General features: G+C 43.0%; 1 pseudogene; it reads left to right on the forward strand.

Moving 5' to 3' along the window:
* The first annotated feature begins 2685 nt into the window (after nt 1-2685).
* On the forward strand, nt 2686-6309 carry LOC136473324 (flavanone 3-dioxygenase 1-like; annotated as a pseudogene).
* The last annotated feature ends 4990 nt before the right edge of the window (nt 6310-11299 follow it).

Genomic DNA, 11299 nt, shown 5'->3' on the forward strand with positions numbered 1-11299 from the left:
TCTCTACGGCCTGTTCGTTTGGCTGTGGCTTATCGTAAACGATCGTAAATTTTCAGTCGGAACAGTATTTTCTCTCACATAAACCAGCCAGCAGTAGTTTTTTATGAACCAGCAACGATACGAACCTAACAACTGAACAGGCTGCTAGATGTCGATGCCCCCATGTGTGTCTGAAAGCAACAACTGGGGATTTTGTTTTCGCACCACACACGTGGTCGGTGGAGCCATTCGTACGAACAGAAAATATCAACTCTGAATCTCTCATGATCCTCTCTGATCTCTTGTACATGTGCATACATCATCGTTCTGATACCTGTCATCTTTCTTTCGGTTAAAAGACCACGATTCGCAATAATAGGATTACGGACCACGTGGACCCAATAATCTATAGTACGCCAAGGTACTCCACGATTCGCAATAATACGATTACGGACCACGTGGACCCAACAATCTATAGTACGCCAAGGTACTCCAACGTTGCTTGTGTTTACGCCAAGGTACTTATACAAGTATTGTCAACATCTATATGACAGAACCAAAACACTCGTGCGATCCATATTCAGCAGGTAAATAATCATCGCATCTCATGCGATCCATATCCGACAGGCAAATAATCACCGCATAGAGACACTGGAAGGCAAGTAAATAAAATGGAATAAAACTCACGGAATCACCGGCAGGCAAATAATCACCGCATGGAGACACTGAAAGACAAGTAAATAAAATAGAGTAAAACGGAAAGAGAATTATGGGAAGAGAAAGTAATTTATTGGAATATGACCACGTAATGACCATGATCGTGATTCAAATCTCGTTCGGCGTCCTTCACATTACGTGTTGACAATAAATACTTTTTTTTCTCTACAACTAAAATATACGGATTGTCAACATCTACCCGGCAGGACCAAAACACTCATGCGATCCATATCCGGCAGGCAAATATTCACCACATGGAGACACGGGAAGGCAAGTAAATAAAATGAAATAAAACTCACGAAATCACCGGCAGACAAATAATCACTGCATGGAGACACTGGAGGCAAGTAAATAAAATGGAATAAAACGAAAAGAGAATTATAAGAAGAGAACGGAATTTATTGGAATATCACCACGCAATGATCATGATCGTGATCCAAATCTCGTTCGTCGTCCTTCACGTTGCGTGTTGACAAGAAATATTTTTTCCCCAAAAAATGAATTATTGCCATGCCTCATGCGGGTTAGGATATTGTAAGTCCGAGTATACATGTTTTGGCAAGGTAGAGCACAGGTAAATTTAATTCGATGCCTAGCAATAAATTTTCAGCCTTTGAGACAACTGATGTTTGTCGTAACTTTCAGACAACAAGCTCCAAGCCTAGCTTTTATTTCAGATTCATTACGATAATGAATGTGTTTCTAGACATTATTATGGTAATACACGTGAAAATTGAATTGATATATTCTTGATTTTGACTTGGCTAACAAACATCTCATTCAATTTATGTTGCATCCATTGCAACGCACGTACACTCATCTAGTGTGTGTATATATATATATGTATATATATATGTATATGTATATATGTGTGTGTATGTATATATATATATATATATATATATATATATATATATATATATATATATATATATATATATATATATATATACTATATTTATAATTTGTGATAAGTATCATCAGACCGATAATAAAAATATAAATTTATTTATAGATATAAATATTAATAATATTTTCTATATATTTGGTTGAACTCAAAAAAAGTTTGACTCCTCCTAACATATAACGGACGAAGTATGCAACATATCTAACATAGGAGCATCTCTACCAAATTGAGAATAGGTGATCCTCTTTCTCTATAATCAGAAATGGTGGGAATTGACGAAAAAAAACTAAGCTCTAACATATTCGCTTTTTTTATAGTCGAACAATGATAAAATAATATGCTGCTTGAACAATAATAAAACAAATAAATCACTTGAAATATATATAGGAGAAATGCGTAACATAACACGCGTGCTCAGCCACCACAGCGTCTTCATTCTCCGCTAACATAGCACGAGGCGTGGAACGGTAGCTGCACGAGGCTGAGTTAGCCAGCACACTTGCCATGCTACAAATAGCAAGGATATAACTCGATTTCTTAAAGAAAAACAAATAAAATCTGTCAGTATTAGTGCACGTTTTTTCTTTCTTTCTTTGAACTAGACTAAACGTCTCCGTACACAGTGGAACAGTGATGTGCAACAGTCTCGTGGATCTCCTTCTCGGCTAGTTAGCGTTCCACGCAGGGATGAAAACGGATCGTATACGGACGGACCGATATTACATTTATTTTCATATTTTTGTTCGGATTCGGATTTGAATACGGATAGTGTCAACTATATCGGATAGAATATGATTGGATGTCGACATCATAAATATACGATTTGAGTATTCGGATACGGATACGGTATCGGATGTTGGATATTCAGACTCGGATACGGACAGATCTCAACCCCTCTAAACGGATTCAGTTTCGAATACGATCGGAAAATATCCGTACCGTTTTCGTCCCTAGTTCCACCCCATGCCGCTATATAACGCTAACGCCGCCCAGGCCGTGGTAAACAGCAGCAGCGGCAAACGGCAGCGTATCCCGGAGCATCCTGAGCGGCAGCGGCGCGTACGCAGACGCAGAGAAGGCACATGGCCCCGGTGAGCATCAGCGCGGTGCCGTTCCTCCCGACGGCGGCGGCGGGGGAGGAGACGCTGCGCGCGTCGTTCGTGCGCGAGGAGGACGAGCGCCCCAAGGTGCCGCACGACCGCTTCAGCGACGAGGTGCCGGTGGTGTCGCTCGAGGGCATCGACGGCGTGCGGCGCACCGAGATCCGCGACCGCGTGGCCGCCGCCTGCGAGGACTGGGGCATCTTCCAGGTGGTGGACCACGGCGTGGACGCCGCGCTCGTGGCCGACATGGCGCGCCTCGCGCGCGACTTCTTCGCGCTCCCGCCCGAGGACAAACTCCGCTTCGACATGTCCGGCGGCAAGAAGGGCGGCTTCATCGTCTCCAGCCACCTCCAGGTAAGCGTCGCCGGCAGAATAACTTATTTTGTAGCTGGCTACTGTATAACACTTATTATCGTAAATAAGTTATTCTATAGCCATCTCCATTTACGATAATTTTATATACTAATTTACGATAATGTCAATACATATTTACGACAGTTGGGTTACTATAACACATGGGGATATTTACCATAACGTTATAGTAAATCACTTAGTAAGGAGTTAATATAATCTCATAAATTAACATATTAATTATCGTAACTCTAAGTGGCTACAGAATAAGTTATTCTATAGCCAGCTGTAGAGTAGTAGTTCTATATATATATATATATATATATATATATATATATATATATATATATATATATATATATATATATATATATATATATATATATATATATATATATATATGACGAGGCTAAATGTACCTGGGTGCATTCTGTGAAGCGAGTGCACCCAACAAGTGAGCGCGAGCGGCGAGACGCGCGGAGTGCGGCGAGCGCGAGGTAAGTCCATGCTCCTGCATGTAAAATTAAATAGAGACAACCAACTACATGATATCACCTAACAGCTCAACCCACCCATCAGGAAGCATGTATGCAGGGAATCTTTTGTTGATTCCAAATAAAAAATGCGATATCTTCTAAACCACCGATCCGATTTTAGATCTGTTTGAAGTAGGTTGTTGAAAAAAATATGCTTAACAAAATGAGATCCATGAAGGCTGTATTTGATAAAGTTTTTTTTTCAAATACGTAATTGTAATATGTTGTACTATGAGTTGCAAGCACTTCTACAACACAATTACAACTTGGCTGTAGCATATTTAGCACTTGTTGCAACTAATTATAATCTAGTGTAACATTGTTACTTCTGGTTGCAATTATTCACTACTTAGTTGCAACCCAGTTATTACTCTGATTGTAACCAGGTATGCCTGCAATTCCTACTGAATAGAAATGCAACCAGTTAGTACTCAATTGCAGCTAGCAAGTACTCACTTGCAACCTAGTTGGTAGATGCACCTGTCCAGTTGCAACCCCCGTTAGTACTGGTTGCAACTCGTTACTACACAATTACTACTGGTTGCAACAAGTTACTACCCAATTGCAAACTAATTACTACTCGATTGTAAACCAATTACTACTGATTGCAACTAGTTACTACTCAATTGCAACACAGTTGCTACTCAAATATGATTGCAACTCAGAATTTCAACTTAGCGTGATTATAGTGACCAGATGCATATAATACACAGAGTCATAACTAGTTGCAACTAGGTGGTAGACAGAGTTGCAATCGGTAGTACACTGACATGCAACTTGCTTAAAGGATAAAAAAATATATCCATATTGGATCTAGTTTTGCTCAGAATATTTTTTTGAGTCGGATGCAACAAACGATTTGTCAATCGGGGTTATGGTTTAGAAGAAAATTTGTTTCAAAGATTCGAACCAACAAAAAATTCCATGCATTCATGTATGCAGTCTAGTGGGATTTGTATGCTAGGTGGCTTTACGTGGAAGGTGAAAGATACAACTTAACTTAGGGAAGCATGCACTGCATGTTCACTTGGGCGCGCTGGTTGCTCCAAGTTGGTGCGACCGCCGGCCTGGGCGCATTCTATGTATAGGATGTACCAGGTGTATTATAGCAAAACAGTATATATATATATATATATATACACACACACGGTAGGGCTATTCTGCAGTTGCCCATAGAATAACTTATTCTATGGTCACTTTGATTTACGATGATGTTTGTACCAATTTGCAATAATGACAAATAATCATTTACGATACATGGGTTACTGTAATTTAAGATGATACTTACCGTAATGCTATAGTAAATCACTTATGAGGGAGTTACCATAATCTCGTAAATTAGTATAGTAATTATCGTAACTAAAAGTGGCCACAGAATAATTTATTCTACGGCCAGCTATAGAGCAGTACTTTTATATATATATATATATATATATATATATATATATATATATATATATATATATATATATATATATATATATATATATATATATATATAATAATAATAATAAAATAGACGAGCACAATGCAACACACACGTGTGGTTTTGCAGGGGGAGGTGGTACAGGACTGGCGTGAGATCGTGACCTACTTCTCGTACCCGGTGAAGGCACGCGACTACTCGCGGTGGCCGGACAAGCCGGCGGGCGGTGGTAGAGCGGTACAGCGAGCAGCTGATGGGCCTGGCGTGCAAGCTCCTGGGCGTGCTCTCCGAGGCGATGGGCCTGGAGACGGACGCGCTCGCCAAGGCCTGCGTGGACATGGACCAGAAGGTGGTAGTCAACTTCTACCCGAGGTGCCCGCAGCCGGACCTCACGCTGGGGCTCAAGCGCCACACCGACCCCGGCACCATCACGCTGCTGCTGCAGGACCTCGTCGGCGGCCTCCAGGCCACGTGCGACAGCGGCCGGACCTGGATCACCGTGCAGCCCATCGAGGGCGCCTTCGTCGTCAACCTCGGCGACCACGGCCACGTGAGTTGTCTCCGTTCGTTCGTTTGCCGTTTGCGACGGCGGCCGGACCTGGATCACCGTTTGCCGTTTGCTAGCTGGTGCTTACGTATGACGACCAATGAACGTGCATGCGTTCGTGTGCAGCTCCTGAGCAACGGCAGGTTCAAGAACGCGGACCACCAGGCGGTGGTGAACTCCGAGTGCAGCCGCCTGTCCATCGCCACGTTCCAGAACCCGGCGCCCGACGCGACAGTGTACCCGCTGGCCGTGCGGGACGGGGAGGCGCCCATACCGGAGGACCCCATCACCTTCGCCGAGATGTACCACCGAAAGATGCCGCGCGATATTGAGCTTGCCAAGCTCAAGAAGCAGGCCAAGGCCGATAAGCAGCTGCAGAAGAGTGCCAAGGAGTTCGCCGCGCCGAATGCGGAGGAGTTCACCGTGCCGAGTGTCAAGGAATTCGCCGTGCCGAACGCCAAGCCGCTTGAGGACATTCTTGCCTGATAAGGCGACGTACTGCTCCATTGATCCACCGTTTATATCGTCGCGTGTGATTTCATTTATAATTAAGAACATAGCAATATATGAGCGTGTGGCAATTAAGTTAAGCGCTATGAAATAATGTGTGAAAAACTGGAAACTGAAATTAAGGCAGCGCTGCTCCTGCTAGTGTGCCTGTGAGACGACTATGCATTTCTTTCTTTTTCTTTGGAAATTTATTTCATGTATTAATTCTCAGATCTGCCATTCCAGACACATGGACGGATGACCCATGTAAAATCTTTGTTTTTTTAATACACGAGAGCTATATATGTCTACACATATCTAAGATAGAAAAGACGAGGTAAATACCCGTGCGTTGCAACGAGAACATATAATAACACGATAACATATGTATGAGCGTGTGTTATACTATTATCTAAAATAGATACCGCAATCATAATGTTCCAATCAATATTACATAAGTCTTCACGAAAGATAGATAGTTAAAATATAACTCTAAATTTGAATGCAAAACTAAAACATCAACTTTAATTGTCGCATCACTTTATGCCTACGATACGCGAAACATAAGCTTGCACTTCTTTAGGAATAAGTGCTACGGAAAGATAATCATAGATGGCACATAGATGGCATCAGAATTTGATTGCTGTTTTTTTCTTCTGTGATTTGTTCGATTTTCCTTGAAAGGAAAAAATACCGTTGATCTTGGAGCGCTCGGGTGCACGCAATTGGGCACAACAACGTCCTGCCGGCGGACGTTAACATTTTCCTTATTGTTGATTTTTTCCGTGACATGTGCTTTCTGGATTTGCCGAAAAGACCCGAAGGAACCTGTGAGGGAGGAGCGTGGGATAGAGCCTGGCAGAGCAGCCATGCAGGGTCGGGGCAATTTCCTTTCTTGTGAGACTACTACTGTCATATGTCTGCGTTGAGGCTATGGCAGAACCGCCTGAAATAACACACCTACAGAGGCGCTCGTCTTCCACCAGACAATAAGCACCTCAAGAGCGAGTTACATCGGGCGGATTCTGTTCGAGCACACCCCAAGGGAGAACTCGAATAATCCATATTTTTCCTCCGGGATCCAATAATGAGAACGAGTTCACAATACTTGGTCCATTTCATACAATTGGAGTACTTAGAAATACATTATTACAGTTCCAAATTCAGAGTGCGGAAATTAAACAGCGGAATGAAAATAAACATCTATCGATAATATATAAGGATCCGTCTGTGCCCACTAGAAGAATCCTTCACACAACGGCTACTCATAAAGCTGCACCTGCAACAGGAGTAAATAAACCCTGAGTACACAATGTACTCGCAAGACTTATCTGACTAGTATGAATAATTTTCCGACTCCAAAGGATATGATAAGCTTTATGGGTTGTTGGTTTTCCTTTTTGCAAAAAGTAATACTAGTAGTAAATCCTTAGGTATGTGTTTTATTAGCAGTCATGATTAGTTCATTAACTAACCATTCTATGTAAACACATGTTCTACTTTCAAGTAAGAGTTGAGCAAACAGTCCCATTTCACCACCTTTCATCTGCCAGTTCTTACTATGGTGCTAGACTGTAGACAAGTCGTGCCGGATTGCCCAGCGATTCATGAATCAATGTGCCCAGCTGGGTACCCCGAAACACACGCCCCGCTTGTACCCCGAGCACAAGTAGAACCAACCCACCACTCTCCTATCAAGGGGTCTAGGTTCCCGTCCAAACTTGGACTCCAAGCCTCCACACATGAGTCCCGGACTCAGTGTGGTGCTTAGACCTCCACCATCCCCGCCACTAATCAGTCGGTCCAAAAAGAGCCAGAACCCATGATAAGAGAGCAATGAGCCTTCCCTGTTCCCATAAACACATATGTGCTCGAGATAATAAGTCTGTGACTTGCCTAGAACCCAATGCAACGGCTAGTCCTTAACTGACACGGACAGGGAAAAAAGTGTAACCAAGCTATGCCCCGTTGGCCGCAGGACACAACCTCTTACACCCACCAATACCCATACCATATCCCTACTCGATCTCCATTTTTCCTTTCATCATTTTATCATGAGAGTGATAATAATAATCACCTATTGTGAGTAACGACAGATTACTCATGCTACAGAAAACCAAAGTATAGCAGCTACTCGACCTATGCTAGTAGGACTCATAGGTAGGTATATTTTATGCATGTAGTTTCTATAAAATGCATGTAACGTAAATGCACATCACATATATATATATATCCAGTGATCCTTCAAAATAAGGGTTATGTACCGGGACTTGCCTTGGGCAGGCGTGGTGTCAGCAAAGTCAGTCTCTGGTGGCTTCGGGGCTCCTTCTTGTACGAGAATCTCCTCCTCGTACTCTTCAATTACCTCCTCGTACTCCTGCTCGCCCATGGTCACGAACTCTACCAACTCGTTATCTACATGCATGAAATGATGATGCAGTACTTAGTAATACGGCAACAGCAACTCTTAAAATAAGAATACATCTACCAAGCCATTAAGCTAGCTCTAATGACTAAGATGCTAAGTTAACTATTATCCCCACTAAACAGGTATGAAACATTTCACGTATTATCTTAGCAACTAAAGGCATCCTTATTCTTATTACCGATTTAATATATATACTACAACAAGGAGTACTTAGCCACCATATTTCTCAACCTATTCTAAGGCTACAAAAATTACAGTGAGCACATAATAATCTAATGAACCTACTGTAAAAATTTCATGGCTAAAGCTATTACCAATTTACCACAAAAATTCCTACAATTATTAATCTAAATAACATTAACACTTTCAAATGATTTAATGGACCTTAGCATCAACACAGACCTGTATAAACTAACCATACTATCATATGTCCAATCTATAGTACGCCAAGGTACTCCAACGTCGCGGCCACAGTGAGCCAGGGCGCATGCACTTGTCTTCAATTTCGCGTGCCCGTGTATGCGCATTGATGTCCGCATGCCAACTGTCCCCACCCCGCCTTGAATCGAACCACGACAAACTCCAATTTGGAAGTTCCCCCTCCGTCGTGCCATTAAGGTCGGGACCGGCTGTGACCGAGGGCAGCCACCCACCGCTCCACCCCTAGTCAATCCATCTTCACCATGAACTCCGCCTCCACCTCCACTTCACCCTACGCACCTCACTTGCACCTCTACCGCCTCGCTGTAGCCACTGACGTGGCCGCGCCGTCTCGGAGCACCGCCACATCCCACCACCCGCACGTGGCCAGCCCTATTCGGAGAACCTCCGGCCAAACCACCACCGCAGCCACAACCAGGGTAAGATAGTGGTGCTATAGCACTAGCTAGTTCACCCCGCGGTGGCTTAGGGTGGCTGGCATGGCTGCGCCACTGTCGCGCATGGCCGCACGCCGTGGTCACCACTTCCGCGAGCTTCGCCGCTCCAGTAACCTAGGCTAGTGTAGGTGCTAGGGTTGTAGACGGAGGTCAGCCCGTTAGTGGAGCCAGCGCGGGTCCCAGCTGGCCGGCGTGGCCGTCCAATGCCATCGCCGCTGCGCCGCCGTGCGCGCGGGTGGCTGAGGACCATGCAATTGTAAAAGGAGGGAGTTTCCGAGGGTTTCGTTGCATAGTTGCTCTCTCTCTAGGAATAGTGACATGGATTGCGGTTTAGTTTGCCCAAACTTTAGGGGTGTTTTTGCAACAGTACCAGCGCGCTCGGGCTTCCCCGCCGTGGGCTGCCTCGCGCGTGGGCCGCGTCTGCGGGCCACGTGGATGGGACGCGCGAGAATTGGTTTTCCTTTTTTCAGCTAATTAGCAAATGTTTTTCTAATTTAGTTTTGAGCTGGTCTTTAGAAAATTATAGCAAATTCTGTAGATGTCCAAAAATTGTGAAACCAATTTTGTTATGTTCCTAAAATTGTGCTCTATCTGTTAATGTATTTAGTTCATATATATATATTTATTGATACCAGCAGCTATTAAATCATTTGTGAGTGTTTAGTATTATTTAGATTAGTATTTGTAGGAATTTTTGTGGTAAATTGGTAATAGCTTTGACCATGAAGTTTTTATAGTAGATTCATTGTATTATTATGTGCTCACTGTAATTTTTTGTAGCCTTAGAATAGGTTGATAAATAGGGTAGCTAAGTACTCCTTATTTTAGTATATATGAAATCATAAATAAAGTAAGTAATGCATTTTTGGTTGCTAAGATAATACTTGAATGTTTTATTCCTGTTTAGTCGAAAGGATGGGTAGCTTAGCATCTTAGTCATTAGAGTTAGCTTAGTAGCTTGGTAGATGTATTGTTATTTTAAGAGTTGTTGTTGCTAAAATGTTAAGTGTTGCATCATCATTGCATGCATGTAGAGAACGCGTTGGTAGAGTTCGTGACTGAGGGCGAGCAGGAGTACGAAGAGGTGATTGAAGAGTACGAGAAGGAGGTCCTCGTACAGGAGAGGTTTCGGAGCCGCCACGGACTGACTGAGCTAACACCGCGCCTGCCCAAGGCAAGCCCCGGTGCATAACCCTTATTTTGAATAAGTACTGAATATATATATATATATCTATGATATGCATTTATGTTACATGCATTTTATGGAAACCACCTGCATAAATATATCTGTCCTATGAGTCCTACTAGTACAGGTGCGAGTAGCTGCTATGCTTAGGATTTTCGGTAGCTTAAGTAACCTGCCGTTACTCACAATAGGTGATTATTATTATCACTCTTATGATAAAATGGTGAAAGGAAAATAGAGATCGGGTAGGGATATGGTATGGGTATTTGTGGGGTGTAAGAGGTTGTGTCCCACGGCCAACGGGGCATAGCTTAGTAACATTGTTTTCCCTGTCCGTGTCGATTAAGGATCGGCCGTTGTATTGGGTTCTAGTCAAGTCACAGACTTATTATCCTGAGCACCAGCAGAGGTAATCCACTACTACATTCAGACCTATCATAAGCGGTTCGTAAAGACCTTCACAAACGTTTTTTGGTCTCGACAGTAAGCTGTCATTAGTGATAATATTCTCATCACAAGCGGTTTGCAACCGGTGATGATACTAGCTTATCACAATCGGTTCTTTTACCAGCCATCACTTATTTGAATTTTCAAAAATCCCCAAAACAGGCCAAAAAATAGCAAAAAAAATTATTTCAATCCTGAGAAGCCCCTCACCAGCTCTAGCTCCACACTATTTTTCATGGTACGCGATGGTGCTGGGATTTAAACTTGAGACCTTTGTCCTTAGCTCTTCTAACCACTCTCCTCTA

This window comes from Miscanthus floridulus, chromosome 8, assembly GCF_019320115.1.
Source record: "Miscanthus floridulus cultivar M001 chromosome 8, ASM1932011v1, whole genome shotgun sequence".
Taxonomy (NCBI): domain Eukaryota; kingdom Viridiplantae; phylum Streptophyta; class Magnoliopsida; order Poales; family Poaceae; genus Miscanthus; species Miscanthus floridulus.